Below are 15,523 nucleotides of genomic sequence, written 5' to 3' on the forward strand. Positions count from 1 at the left end.
TTTATTTTAAAGAAACTGAAGTTCCACATGTGAGAAAGAATTGTGAGACTTTGAACTGTTACCAGTTACTTTCCAGACGTACCATTACTTTCCCACAGCTCTGTAACATCCAGTTGCCTATATTTTATACCTATGTTTATATAATGTATTTTTTTTGTTCTAAGGACCTGTCTTTCTAAATATATTCAGAGCTCCAACTTCTGCTGCTGTCTTTACATACCCAAGTCCCAGTATGAAAAGCAGTTTCACGCACTGGTCTCTCTGATACAGTAAAGGCCTTCCACAGAATCATTCATGCCGTAGGGATTGATAGATTGCTATGTGCTGGATTAAGCCATTCTTTTTGAGTTAGGCGAAAGATTATGACTGCTTCCGTTTAGAACGTCAAATTTCTACAATGTATCTTCTTCCAATAAGTTTTGCACACTGGTATTATCACCACGCATATTTACACATTAATTATTCAGTCTCAGCTACCTCCTCGCTCTTGATAAAGTTCATGCTTCTTCACAACCTTGTCACAGACTGCGCTTTCTTCAAAACGGGGAGGAAGTTTGTTTGAAAGTACTTTTGGTGGTCCGCTGACGTCTAGGAGACTACGCATGAGTGAGAATACCGCTTTTTGCCAGCCCGCAGGAGACCAAGCCGCTGCCCGCCAAGCGGGGCAGCCGGAGCTGTTCCTCTGCCGCCACCTCGTGGGGGAGAACCAGGACGCGCTTGGCTCTGGCGCCGCGGCAGCAGCCGGCGGTACGCTCGCTTCCGTCACTTTCCACGGGCGTCCACGTGACGTAGCTGAACCTCACGAGCATGAAAGCAGTTTCTTGACTGACTGCCCTAGTGGCTGGATTCCACATCCTTATCTAAGTCTTTACCTTAATATATCTGGCTTTATCTGAACCTTTATGTCCCGAGATAACAATTAACTCTCAGATAGGAGACTGAGTGTTACATTAGAGATGTTAAAAAAAAACGGCCCAGCGGCTCTGGGTACATCATCTTTTTTAACCTTTTACCATTTCGGATGGAAACAATCTGCATATTTTTGAATGCCATACGTTCCATGCTTGGAGGTTAAAAATTAGAAACTGTTCCCTTATTGTTTTTCTGAGTATACATTCACTACAAATAATGGACTTCTTGTAAATTATGAGCAAAAAAAAAAAAAAAAGGCTTATTATTTTAGGAAAATAAAACAACTGGACATAATTTGCTCAACCCCTGAAACAAGGACAAGAAGAAAACACAAATGGAAAAACATGTCTTTGGGGTAAAAATTCAAATAATAGAGGAAGGCTTCTAACATTTCTTTTCCTTTTTGCAACTTTAAAGCAATAACTCTAACGAAGTGGTAGAGAAAAAAATTGGGTTCCAGGACAAATTTTATGTCCAGTAGGGCTAAAATTTAAAAGTTGATGTTATTGGTGACTTTAGATGGACATGGTACTTATTCAGAAAATTTTACTGGGGCCAAAGTATTTTAGTCTATGTGCTTCCAAACTAGTTTTCAACCTCAAAAGGGTGTAATTTCTCTTTTCACATGTCAATATAAGAGTTTAGAGTTCTTTTTCTGACCAAGCCATGTTTTTCCATATCTAAATAAATTTCTTGCAAACACAATACTGACTTTCTTGACATGAGAACTAGACAGAAGCTGAGAGATGCCACGAGGGACGTTCAGCTTAAAGCACTGCAAAAAAGCATTGCTATGGACAACCTTAGGTATCAACTAAAGGCAGCCAAGGTGCCTCCTACAAGAAAAAGTTTATGACTGTTCTGAAAGACTGCACCCAGAGTAGAAACAAAAAGTTTATATTATCTCCTTGTTTATTTCTTAAGGAAGAAAAACAAGCCATGAATCTTAAAAAAAACGCAACCAAACCCCAAACAGTCATAGCCATCTGTGAAACCGTAGTATGAGAGCAAAGAGGTCCCTCCTGGAGTTTCAACTGGAGAGGGGATCAGGAGGTGAACAGAATCAAGAACCGCTTCAAAAGTTCCCAGTGCTCCCAACACTTTCTCGTATGAAAAGGAAAGCTCTACATTTGCCTGAAGAGAAGCAAACAGCAAAATTCACTGAGTGAATAAAGTACCCCATTTTAAGCTTTTTTTTAAACTTGCACAAGTTCTCTAAGCAAAAGCAGACATTTCTCATATGCATTGTGTTAAACAAAATCTTGTAATTTATTGTTGTTATTTTGCTAAATGGTTTCCTTCTCTTTTTACTTTTAAGGGTTGGGGTTACAGTTGTACACCATGTGTGCTTTCTAGATTAGAAAAATAGGCCTAATGTTGAAATGTGAACCAAACGTGCAAAACATTTTTCAGACAAGAAGTTATACAGCTGTAATAAATATAAATACTCTAATGCCTAGTTTGTTACAGGAAGTATGATACCAATATTCATGAATTGTCAGACACCAGCAGAAGTATCTCACCTTGCTTGGCCTTAAGCCATCTAGGAACTGCAATTCATACATCCATTCATGTAACTTAGGAGGCTTCTGGAAAAAGCTGTCCTACACTAGGGCAGGGGACATGAACTTCTTGCAGAAGTTCTTCTACCAGAACTCTTTCCACATGTTCCCTGCTACCAACACATGCCTAAAAATCTTAATAAGTTTTGAGTAAAAGTGACTATTTTCTTCTGCATTTACTTTAAGTTATATGCTTTCCTCTCTTCCTAAAACATGTTAATCACTCTTACCGCTCAGTTCATTATGGTTCATAATATTACCCTGTAGGAATTAGAGAACAAAAGAGAATGGAAGAAATAGAGTGGCCCAAAGAAGAAACCCTGGTCTGGAAAAGATGTCAAAGATGGAAATACTGAAAGAAAAACTTCTAATTGCAGCCATTAAGGTCAGGGAAAACTCCAAAGAGATCCAGTGCTGTGAACCCAGGAGAAAATCTGAAGAGGCAAATGGGCTTTCTAGTGTTCAATACAGCCAAGAGACTGAAGAGACTAAAAACTGAGAAGAAGTCAATAGGTTTTTTACAGGCTTTTATTTAGGATAATTGAAGCTTTTTGAGGGATTGAATTGCCACTGGAAATTGAGGAGAAGCAGGGACACAGAAATGGAGGAGTAGTCGAAGAAACAGAAACTTTATCTAAATGACTGCTCACATTACATTGTTTTAAAAAGAGAGTACATTTACTACAATTTTCTTTAATTCCCCAGCAGTTTCCATTGAGAAGGACTGTATATAAATATCCATACCATCTTACGATAGACACTTAAGTGCTTAAATTGAGAAATGCAGCTCAGGACCCCAGGTCTCAGGTCAGGATGCCTCCATGTCTCCAGTTACTGCTCAAGAGAAAAAAGAGTTGTTTCTGAAAAGTGACACAGCTCACCTGAGAGGAGCAACTGGTCTCCACCGACTGAGTGCAATGCATGATCTCAAGGGGTGAGGAGACTGCTGACCTAGGGCAGAAGACAGGTGCCATGCAGGGTCTACAAACTTCTCCACTTGAAAACTTCAAAAAGAAAGAAAAAACCAGTTTACCTCCTTCAAAGGGGGACCGTGGGAACTACTGATGGGTCGGCCTCACCTCTGTGCCTGGGAAGATCATGGAACAGATCCTCCTAGAAGCTATTCTAAGGCATATGGAGGACAGGGAGGTGATTCAAGACAGCCAGTGAAGGGGCAATTCCTGCCTAACTTGGTGGCCTTCTATGATGGAGTGACCACATCAGTGGATAAGGGAAGAGCTACCGATGCCATCTCTCTGGACTTCTGTAAGGCCTTTGACATGGTCCCCCACAACATCCTTTTCTCTAAATTGGAGAGATATGGATATGATGGGTGGACTGTTCAGTGGGTGAGAAATTTGTTGGATGGTCGTACCTAGAGAGTAGTGGTCAATGGCTCAAAGTCCAGATGGAGATTGGTGATGAGTGGTGTCACTCAGGGAACCAGTACTCTTTAGTATCTTCATCTATGACATAGACAGTGGGATCAGGTGCACCCTCAGCAAGTTTGCAGATGATGCCAAGCTGAGCGGTGTGATTGACACACCTGAGGAATGGGATGCCATCCAGAGGGACCTGGACAAGCTCAGGGAATGGGTTCAACAAGGCCAAGTGCAGGGTCCTGCACCTGGGTCAGGGCAACCCCCGGTACCAGTACAGCCTGGGGGAGGAAGGGATTGAGGGCAGCCCTGCCCAGAAGGACTTGGGGGTACTGGTGGATGAAAAGCTGGACACGAGCCCGCAATGTGCGCTCACAGCCCAGAAGGCCAATGGCATCCTGGGCTGCATCCAAAGCAGCGTGGCCAGCAGGTCGAGGGAGCGGATTCTGCCCCTCTGCTCCACTCTGCTGAGACCCCACCTGCAGTCCTGCATCCAGCTCTGGAGCCCTCAGCACAGGAGAGACATGGACCTGTTGGAGCGGGTCCAGAGGAGGCCACAACAATGATCAGAGGGATGGAACAGCTCTGCTGTGAGGACAGGCTGAGAGAGTTGGGGTTATTCAGCCTGGAGAAGAGAAGGCTCTGGGAAGACCTTATTGCAGCCTTCTAGTACCTAAAGGGAAGATATTATAAGGCATATATATTATATATATTATAAGAAAGATGATTTTAAACTTTTTATCAGGGTCTGTTGCAATAGGACAAGTGGTAATGGTTTTAAATTAAAAGCTGGTAAGTTTAGACTATACATAAGGAAGAAATTTTTCACAGTGAGGGTGGTGAAGCACTGGCCCAGGTTGCCCAGAGAGGTGGTAGATGCCCCATCCCTGGAAACATTCCAGGTCAAGCTGGACGGGGCTCTGAGCAACCTGATCCATTTGAAGCTGTCCCTGCTCATTGCAGGGGGTTGGACTAGATGGCCTTCCAACAAGGTCCCTTCCAACCCAAACTACGCTATGATTCTGTAATCCTCCCCAATCAGTATTTAAGCATTGTCAAATATTTCCACACCACTTAGAAAGAAAACATATTGGATGACTTTACGTGATGTCATTTAAGTCCGTCTTGAGAGTAGGTAGTCGTTTCCCCCATCTCACACTGTCTGTATGAGACAGTGACCTGTCTGTGGTGTTTATATGTGGCACAGCTTGAGGCAGGATCCAAGTGTCAAAGAAACAACTTCCTGCAGCGGGAGGTTGGGATTTGGCAGAAAAAGGGTTAAAAGTTGAACGCCGGCGCGGAGGAACGCAGTGGACTGTTCCATTACGTGGAGAGGGGGGAATCTACGTCCACATTTTTAATTATTTGCTACAAAATTCATGACAAAATTTCAAAAGGAGAGCCATAAGCAGTCACTATAAAGCACGGGGAGCAGATCAATGTCTTAAAAGAGGTGAACCTGAGGAAAAATCCCGAGGGCACCTCTCTCTTTTCTCCTGCGTGGGCAAGTTCCACTCAGGCTGGTTTGAGGGAGGAGGCGAGGCGGCACTCAAGTCGCGTGTTGGGGGTCCGGCCGGCCGTTTCGGAGCCCATACACGCAGTTCGGGTTCTCCTTTCAGCATCACCAGCTCTTTCTTCCTGACTGGCGCAGCGGCTGCTCATAAGAGGCCTCGTTTACCTGAACTGGACTGGGGGAGAGAAGAAAAGGAGCGGGGGGGGGGCGGTGGTGGGAGAAGGGGTTCGGCGTGACAAAGGCGCGGGCCGCGGCCACCGCGGGGGCCGCTCAGTCAGGAGTCCAGTGGCTTGCTTTAGTGCAAATAATGATGTAATCTGACGTACTGAGCCGTAGGGTGTTCAGCAGAAGGGGTGTAGCAGGCGGGCTTGGCTAACGGGAGTCCTGAGCGTAAACGCCAGCAGCCCGAGCAGACGTCACGCACAGCGTTCCGAGGAGGGCAGGCGGCTCTCGGGAACGTGCTCGGGCGCTCAGGGCTTCTCCAGGCGTCTGGTTACACCCGTGGCGTGGAGTATCGTAGGTACACAGGTTGTGTTCTTTACCATCGAGTTGAAACGTCGGCGTACGCAAACCCCGCTTTTGCTACTGTCAGATTGTGCTGTGGCATCTTTGATTTAGACGCCCGTAATCAGAATTTCTCAAGAAAGTGATGCGCTGGGTTCTTCCATCTGCACCTGGATAGCATGAAACTGAGGGCGCGTAAAATGTTCATGAAGTAGCTGGCTTAAGAGCAGCTACTAGCGATAAACATACGAGAGCTTTTCGTCACACTAAGCACACTTCCGTAGCGTCAGAAGCATGTGCAGCGCGCTTCCCAGGCAACGGTAAAATGCCGAGCCCACTTCCTCTCGGAAACGCTGAAACTTAAAAGCAAACCAAAACCACACAGAATAAGCAAACTAGGAGCATGAAATGAGGTGAATACGAGGGGTATTGTCTTTCAGAAGCCAAATTAATTTTTTTAACGTGGTATTTTCTTCTGTATGATTAATAAGAACATTTCTTACCTGCCACGTTACTCCGAAGTACCAGCTGAAATGGTATAAGCAGAAATACCGTGGTAACACTATGTATGGAGAGTCGACACACTCAAGACAAAGATAAAAGAACTTGAACTACATCATAACCTTAACGGTGGTCTCCCTGGAGCGCACCGGTGAAACAGCAGCACCGCTTGTTTTTCTGGATACATAAGGGCTTCAGTACACTAGGCTAGCAACCCAGAACCTTTGTGAGCTCTACATTAACGCATAACCAAAAATAGCATTTCATTAAGAAAAAGTTGCAGTATGTTTTTGCAGTCAAAGGGAAGTGTGTACGGTGGAGTTAACCTATTGGATTAATAGCACCGTAACTTTTTGCTTGGCACATACACAGTTCTAAGAACTTATTCTTTAAATTTCTGCAGATGAAAACATATTCCTAAGGGCAGTAATTAGCTATTATTCTACAGCTACGTAAACATGTAGTTGTATTCGTATAGCCAGATTATTATGGCTCAATAACTTCCCTGAAATTACATGTGAAATTTTCTATTTCAGGCATTTTGGCATCAGTATATAGCATTTTGAATGAAATTTTTGGGAACTGGACAAATTATATCTATTACATGTGAAGAACACTAGTCATAAGGAAGTCTCATACAGACATGTCTGAACTGCTTTTAGAAGAGGGCAAAGCTGGTAGAGCCTGGGTAAGAAAAACCTTCATTTAGATATACACATTTGTTTTTATTGTTGAGAGGGAAGGTTATTAAAGGAGTGAGAAAGAGAAAAAAGGTGTAGGTTAACTGCTAAGGATAATCAGTTTGGTAGATCTTGAATGTTCAACACTTACATAGTTTTGTGCTAACTTCATAACACTATGAAGGTCATCAGAATGCTTTGTAACACAATGTTCATCATAATGATACAAATCCTCACAGGCTATAAAATACATATGTGACACTTCTTCTCCAATGGGCCGGATTATTTTTTTGAGTTAATCATCAAAAATATAGGAATACTAACCATTTTTCTCACTTTTCAAGTTCTAGCTGGTATTAATGAGAAGATTTAGAAAGTAGGGGATCATAAGGATATCATGACTAACTGTAAAATAAACCTGATGCTTCCTGGTTTTTGAAAAAAACAAAACACCCCAAACTTCTATTGTACTTGTTTAGATGACCAATTTTTCATGAAACTGTATTCCTAAGGAAAACTGAGATGAGAGTAACGCCAAAATACATATACCCTGTACATCTGTGCTTAACATGGCCCTAGCTGGACAGTCAACTTCAGTACTTCTGAAGATTATGAGGCAACATCCAAGTTTTCATAGTATAAGAAATATGCTAAATTATTCACAGACAATCATAAACACAGCACAACATTTACAATTTAAATAAGAAATTAAACATTTGCACTCTGAAGTCTAAGTCAAGTTACTGAAACTAGGTGTGAAAAAACTGAAAATAGATCATATTTTCAAGTCTGCACAATATAACAGTTTTTGTGAAACAGTATTTTCATGTAAGTACTATTTATGCTATACTATATACACAAATTTTATAGCATGGGTCTTGAAATTATTTTTTTACCAACAGATTATCCCTTATTTAACTGACTTTTTTTACCAAAACATTATTCAAACGCAAATACCTTTTCTGTAGTATTAATATGGCATACCCACCAAAGCAAGTTTTACATTCACCGTCTACTCAAAGACATAGTACATTCTTCTTTTGCCTCTATGAGCATTTGACTAGTCTGTAAACAGAATTACCAGAAAGAATGAACCCAGTAAGATCATTGCTTATAGAGAGATTGTCTTTTAAGCCAATGGATTCTTTAAGAGAAACAGGTAGATTCATATTTTGGATTATATTTGCCAATGAAGAATAGTCAAAATAGGAAAAGAAGGAAAGTAAGGGCTTTTATATGATGCCTCTATTTTTGGGAGCAAGTTAAGATGGAAAAACCCAAAATATAGGGAAAACACAGTCTAATGGCAGAGAAAAGATAAACATTGTCCAAGAAAATGCAGGAGAAGGAAGCACTTTGACCAGAAGAGAGTGATCACTAGTGTAGCCTGGAGTAAGCACAAGACTGACTTAAGTCTGAAAATGAAAGGAAACAGCAGTGGAACCATGGAAGGTATGAAAGTAGTGAGGAAGTTCAGGAAAAAAAACTAATTAATGGAAGTATAAAAAAATATTTTATGATATGTATATATATTTTCCTGTTAGGAAAACTTGTATTTCGAATGCTGCCAGGTTATTGTAATTTATGGATCTATTTAGAAGGTAACTGTCTTTAAAATTGGAAATGTATCCTTATCTGCTTTGTCTTGAATGGCTAGTGCATTGTCTCTGTCAGAAAAAATATCTGATCGCATCAGATGTTTTGATGCACTCTTGTTTATAAAGTTTGTGCATACACACTTTTCCTCTGAAACCATGGGAAAATTTCACTCAAAATCTCAAGTCCTTTTTGGTTGATAATCATCTTGTATCTGTCTTGCTCCGTTTTTCTTACAGCTACATTCCCAGTGACTGCTCAGGCCTGTGTATGGGTTTTTGTGTCTTCTCTGCATCTGTTTCTATGGCACCTTACATCTTTTTCTCACATATGCCTATCCTCAAATATCCCACAAAACATGTGCCACCCACATGTGTATTTGTTTTGTGTGGTGACACATGCCCATGTTCTCATGGAGGCTGTTCTTTTTCCAGAAAGTTTTAACTGCTGCTTAGTGTGATTTTAAAGAGCACTGACTGTGACAACTAGCTGTAATATGTTTTATCTAACAGCAATATTATGGATAACAGGCCACATTAATGAATTGAACCTTGCATGGAAAACATACAAGCAAAAGCACAGGTATATCTATTGCAGCCTCATCAGGAGAGTCACTATAACATCTTTCATCTGAGTACTTGCACGGGTTTGCAGTCTGTACTGGGACTAACTAGAGAAAGTTGGCAAGTCTACAACATGTTCAGTAGTAACTCAAAACTATAAATTGTCATAGATTAACAGTTACTGTGCACACTAGTGTTTTTTCACTATGGTCAAGATCTGTAAATAATTTCCACTTTTCTATAAATTTTATGAAAACTGCTCACTCTTATCCTGTTACTTATTCAAATATATACCTTATATATATATTTCTTAGGCCAAGATTTTCTATGCTGTTCTTCTCTTCAAATATGAGTTATAGTTAGGGAACCTGAGAGAAGTCGTGTACCTATTTTAAAACAGTGGGACGACAAATACAGATACTTAAATGTCAAAAACTAGAATTTAAATACATTGTGATACAGAAAAGGACATTTTTCATAAATAGATTATTTTGACTTGATTTTTAAGTTAGTTTAAATGCTAACCCTTCCTAGAAGGTATATATTTCTCACGGTCGTCTTTTTTTCTATTGCAACCAAGTTGTACCACATAGGCAATACATTTATTTGTATTTAATTGCATTGTAAAAGCCTAGGTGGCTTCTCCAGGTCAACAATTCAATTTTCTAGTCCACTTCCTGTCCCTGTGAAAAGTTTAAAAAAAATTTTTTAAAAGACTTTTTCCTTCAGAATGTGTGGCATTGCAAGTCTGTGAGAAATGAAATCTGTGACAAGTTAATACTGTTTTCTGGCTCACTAACGGAGCACCCAGACATCTTCTGAAGCGCTGGCAATGTAGACAGACTGATGTGTGTCCCTATCGCCACACTGAGAAGCAAATTGCTGACACATGTTCAGTTACAAAATGGAATAATCTTTTTTTCTTTTTTAAAAAAAGTTGTAAGAGGAGTACTCCCCGTTCAGAAAATATCCAATGGTATTTTATTTATCCTTACTTCTTTTCCATTCCTACCTTAAAATGAATAAATTACACATTATAAGTTATTTTCATTACAAATTAATGTTAACAGTCATAATTTAAAGGAGTGAAAGGTTCATAACAGCATAGAATCTTTGGGTTGGAAAGGACCTTTAAAAGTCATCTAGTCCAACCCCCCTGCAATGAGCAGGGACAACTTCAACTGGATCAAGCTGCTCACAGCCCCGCCAGCCTGACCTGGAATGTTCCCAGGGATGGGGCATCTACCACCTCTCTGGGAAGCCTGTGCCAGTGTTTCACCACCTTCATTGTCGAAAACTTCTTCCTTACATTTAGACTAAATCTACTCTCTTTTAGTTTAAAACCACTACCTCTTGTCCTACTACTACAGACCCTGCTAAAAAGTTTGTCTTCATTCTTATTCCAAGCGCCCTTTAAGTACTGGAAGGCTGCAGTAAGGTCTCTCCAGAACCTTCTCTTCTCCAGGCTGAACAACACCAACTCTCTCAGCCTGTCCTCACAGCAGAGCTGTTCCATCCTCTGACCATTGTTGTGGCCTCCTCTGGACCCGCTCCAACAGGTCCATGTCTCTCCTGTGCTGAGGGCTCCAGAGCTGGACGCAGGACTGCAGGTGGGATCTCAGCAGTGTGGAGTAGAGGGACAGAATCCCCTCCCTTGACCTTCTGGCCACACTGCTTTGGATGCAGCCCAGGACACAGTTGGCCTTGGAATGGGCTGTGAATGCACATTGCCGGCTGATGTCCAGCTTTTCATCCACCAGTACCCCCAAGTCCTTCTGGGCAGGGTTGCTCTCCATCTCTTCATCCCCCAGCCTGTACTGATACCAGGGGGTTGCCTTGACTCAGGTGCAGGACCCTGCACTTGGCCTTGTGGAACATTATGAGGTTCATACAGGCCCATTCCTTGAGCTTGTCCAGGTCCCTCTGGATGGCATCCTGTCTCTCAGGCGTGTCAACCGCACCGCTCAGCTTGGTGTTGTCTGCAAACTTGCTGAAGGTGCACTTGATCCCACAGTCTATGTCATTGATGAAGTATTAAAGAGTACTGGTCCCAGTATGGACCCCTGTGCTTGTCACCGATCTGCATCTGGACATTTAGCTGTTGTTGACTACCTTCTGGATGTGACCATCCAATCAGTTCATCATCCACCCATCAAATCTGTACCTTTCCAATTTAGAGAGAAAGATGTTGTGGGGGACTGTGTCAAAGGCATTAGAGAAGTCCAGATAGATGACATCCGTAGCTCTTCCCTTGTCTGCTGTGTTGACCACATTGATCAGGCAGGACTTCCCCTTGCTGAAGTCATGCTGACTGTCTCAAGTCACCTCCCTGTCCTCCACGAGCCGTAGCATAGCTTCCAGGAGGATCTATTCCATGATCTTCCCAGGCACGGAGAGGAGGCTGACAGGTTGGTAGGAAAAAGAAAAAGTTACTTATGTTTGTTTCATTTTATTGCACAATGTTTTGTGTTCCCGTTCTTACTGTAACATGCTTTCATAGGGGCCATAGGATGCCCAAAAGAGAAAGGGACATCTGCCACAGGTTAGAAGCTGTTTTAGCCACTGTACTGTAGGGCTTTCTAAAATGTCTTCACATGAACAGATAGCTAACTTAACAGCCAAATTTCAATCAGATTTCTTTTGTCAGGTTTTTGGATAAAAAATCAGGTGGTAAGTTGCGTCGATAAAGAATTAATTGGAAATGTGAAAGTGATTTTTCTCTAGGTGGGGGACCACCATTCCCTCTTACCTTCCTTTTGGCTAGTCACTCCAAAGAGGCTGCTTTAAGTGTGTCCATAAAATACAACATAAATGAAACCACCAAAAAACGTTCATGGACAGTGGAAATCAGTTGTCTAAAAATTGGGTATTACCGTGTTTGAACAGACCTTGGCACAAGTGAAAGGCATGCCAGCTAGCACTTTCCCAAACAATTTCTGGGCACAGTTCGGGAGTTAGTGTGAGTCAGGAACCATTCCCAATGGGGCAGTAGATGCATGTGACTATCTTGTTTTGAAGAACAAAAGGTTTTAATACAGGCATGAAACATTATGTGGCTGCTAGCTTCAATGCCAGAGAACAGTCCCAGGCATGTTTAACCTGTTAGTTTTTATGTAGCCAGTGAATCTTTTGGCTGAGAGGGTTAACACTTAGGTATCTGAAGAATTGAAAAGTTCTGCTTTCTTTCAAAGTAGCAGTTTTTAAAAGCCAAACCCCGAGAAGGTTTTCTAACATACGTGATTTAGGTAATCACAACTCTGTCCTAAATATTTTTAATGGGAAGTTAATTAAAAATGGAGTGACAAGGCATTTTATGCATGGTATGATGTGCTCAAATTTCTTTAATCCATAAAAGTATGGCTTTCAGCTTGCGCTGAATACAACAGTCCTTAAGGCCGATTTTTAAGTTCTGTCCTTTGCCAGAAGGTGAACGGCCATGATGACTTGCTGGCCCATGAAGCTGTACTGATTTACCTTTACACCTTAAAAAGTGAAAAAAACCCCCAAACTGTTGCCCAAACATTTTTATCTTAATCTCTTAAAATAATCCATGGTGGCCCTCACAGCTCTTGTATGAAATTGCACAGGATTTCTTATGTAACTGACATGCAATTCTATATCTCTGTTATAAAACATGGCAGTAAGTTGTTTTCCCAGTGTCTATCCAAAACAAGACATTTGAGAGGACAGAGTTATGTAAGGCTCAAATTAAAAACTGAGGAAGAAGAATGAAGGAAAAGGTATGTGCTTCCTTTCTGAAGCTCACCAATGGTGAATCCACAGAAAAGAGCCTAAAGAGCATCTTTAGCCAGATTTCAGATTTCTTTCAATGACGTGTAACTGATCATTTATCTTCCCTACAGAAACAACTGTTACTAGATCTGTTCTTGTGGCCCTGATGTAACAATATTGGGACATTCTTCTTGTCCAGCAGAGTAATCTATTGCTGACCTCTTTTTCTGTTATATAATGTATTTTATTATTATAGATGTTTTATAGTCTAAATTACATGTTTTTCATTATCTATCTTTTAACTTTATTCAGAATCCGTAGTGCCTTGAATAATAAGAACTGGCTGTAACATTCAAATGAAAGTACTAGAGCTTTGTCTTCCATCATTTTTCCTCCACAGAGAGCTGTTCTTTACAAGTATACATTTTAAAAGCTACGTCTGCCATAGAATTCATATCACGTCTTCATACAAACAGATGTGCATTCTTAACATGGTAGAGATAGTGCAAGTTTGTTACTTAGAAAAAATGAAAAAGTATTATTTCATTTCATATTAAATTCTTGTTGGTAAATTAAGCTAAATAATTACAAGTAGGAAAAAATATTACCTCTGTCTGGCTTACCAGAAAAAAAAAAAAAATGCAGTAGTCACCATTAAGTTGTAAGTTCAGAGCAAATAACTGTACAAATGTTTTACTCCTCAATCTGTAGGCTTTCTTGGCTTTTTCTTTTACCTGCACCACTGAAGGCGTCATCTGATATTTAGGTTGCTTACTTCCAACAATGAATATTCCCCAATGAATTAATTACGTGGTGCTTATATTTGGTCCTGTGAACTAAAGTCAACGCAAAGAACATAACTTTATATTAACTGTCATACAGCGTTCATTATTACATTCTTCCTACTCACTGTTGTAGTCTAGCCTTAACACCAGATTCTAAATAATAAGAATACAGAAATTTAGGATGATAGCTAATGATTGCATTACTATATTACATTGAGATAACGAGCTCCCAAAATTTTACAGGGAAGTTCTTTTCAGTTGTTGAAAAAATATACAATCATAATGGTGTTTCTTTTTTTAATTTTACTCACACATCACATTTGTTTAACACATCTGCCCAGAAATACATACTACCTATAAATTACTAAAAGGTAAACATAACAATGTTTGTGCATCCCGTTAACAACTTAAAATGACAGGTACCTGTATGTTATACCAGCCCTTAAAGAGACAAAAATGGAGAAGAACAATATCTTTTTTGTTCATTCTATAGAAAAAAATAAAAGAACAACAAGCAACCTCTAAGAAAACATTGGTGCCAAGTCTATTTTTACTGTAGTGTTACATGCTGTCCATAATTTATGAAGCTGAGTAACAACAGGTAGCTGTCAGGGAAGTTAACATCAGAATGAAGAGGGCAAAAAGGTCTCCACTATTTTCAACAGTGTACACACACACACTATCTTTGCATTTAGAAAGCTTATCTCAGTATGCAGTTGTAAACAGCAGCAAGAGAGGTACCTACAATTTACCATATATTTTGTGAAAATTGCTTGAGAAAGAAATTTTAAAACCAGTACTGTCTGCATGAAGATCTTTAATTCCTGCCTTTTAAAGCTGCATTGAAATACTCTTTGAAGAACAAGAAACGAGTCTCAGAATAACCGAAATAGCTTTGATTTATGGGAGTCCAGTCATTTGTTTAGGGCAAAAGACACATTCTCCCTTGACATCAAAGGGGGTAGGATTAGGTTCTGAATTTTTAACCAGAAACTTCCTGTGCATTTTCAGGACTGTATAGGTGTGGATTTATCAGGGGAATTCAAGAGAGCTTTGCCCTCCTCCGCACTGCCACCAGCTTTGTTTAGTGCAGCGTACGCTCTTTGGTGTGCCACGGTCAGGCTGGATGACTGCATCGCTCCTCCCACACAGATTAGGACGACCTCCACCCCATGACTAAGGCCTGGAAGAGATATAAAGTGTAAAGTATCTTGGTATGTTTTCAGGTAATATTCTGAAGTACTTAAATCATCCCTTATTCTGGCCATTTCAGGCATAATGAGATGAACCCCATGCATACTAAAGTATTTTTTAGGAACGTTTAGTGAGCCTCTGTTCTGCAATAAATTGCCGTTAATGGCCCTTTGAAGACGACAGAAAAACAAGGAACCACTTGTCTGAAGGCAAGTGAAGCATTTGATCTTTCCTTTTAAAAAGTGGATTACAGTAAAATGTAATGGAATAAAAAATACTTTAATTTCCCCTAGGGAAAAAAAAAATCCTGATTTGCTCATGTGTGCTACACCACCACCTTCTAAAGCAACTAGTGACTTAAATTAGCTGTTTTCTTGTGCAGGTAATAACCTCATAGTACTCAGGCAAAATTGCCATTTCTACAAATTCTTTTAGTTAAACAGGATTTTGAAAGCATAACATGAAAAATTCCGACTGAAACAAAAGTCAAGGTGTTGTGTCTTACCATGGTGTTTGTACTGGCTAAACTATCGTTGGTATCTGAAAAGGAAAATTTCCATATTTACATTTTATTCAGACACTAAGTCACCAATGAAGAAAAA

Source organism: Phaethon aethereus (assembly GCF_964289735.1).
Source record: "Phaethon aethereus genome assembly, chromosome: Z".
NCBI lineage: Eukaryota > Metazoa > Chordata > Aves > Phaethontiformes > Phaethontidae > Phaethon > Phaethon aethereus.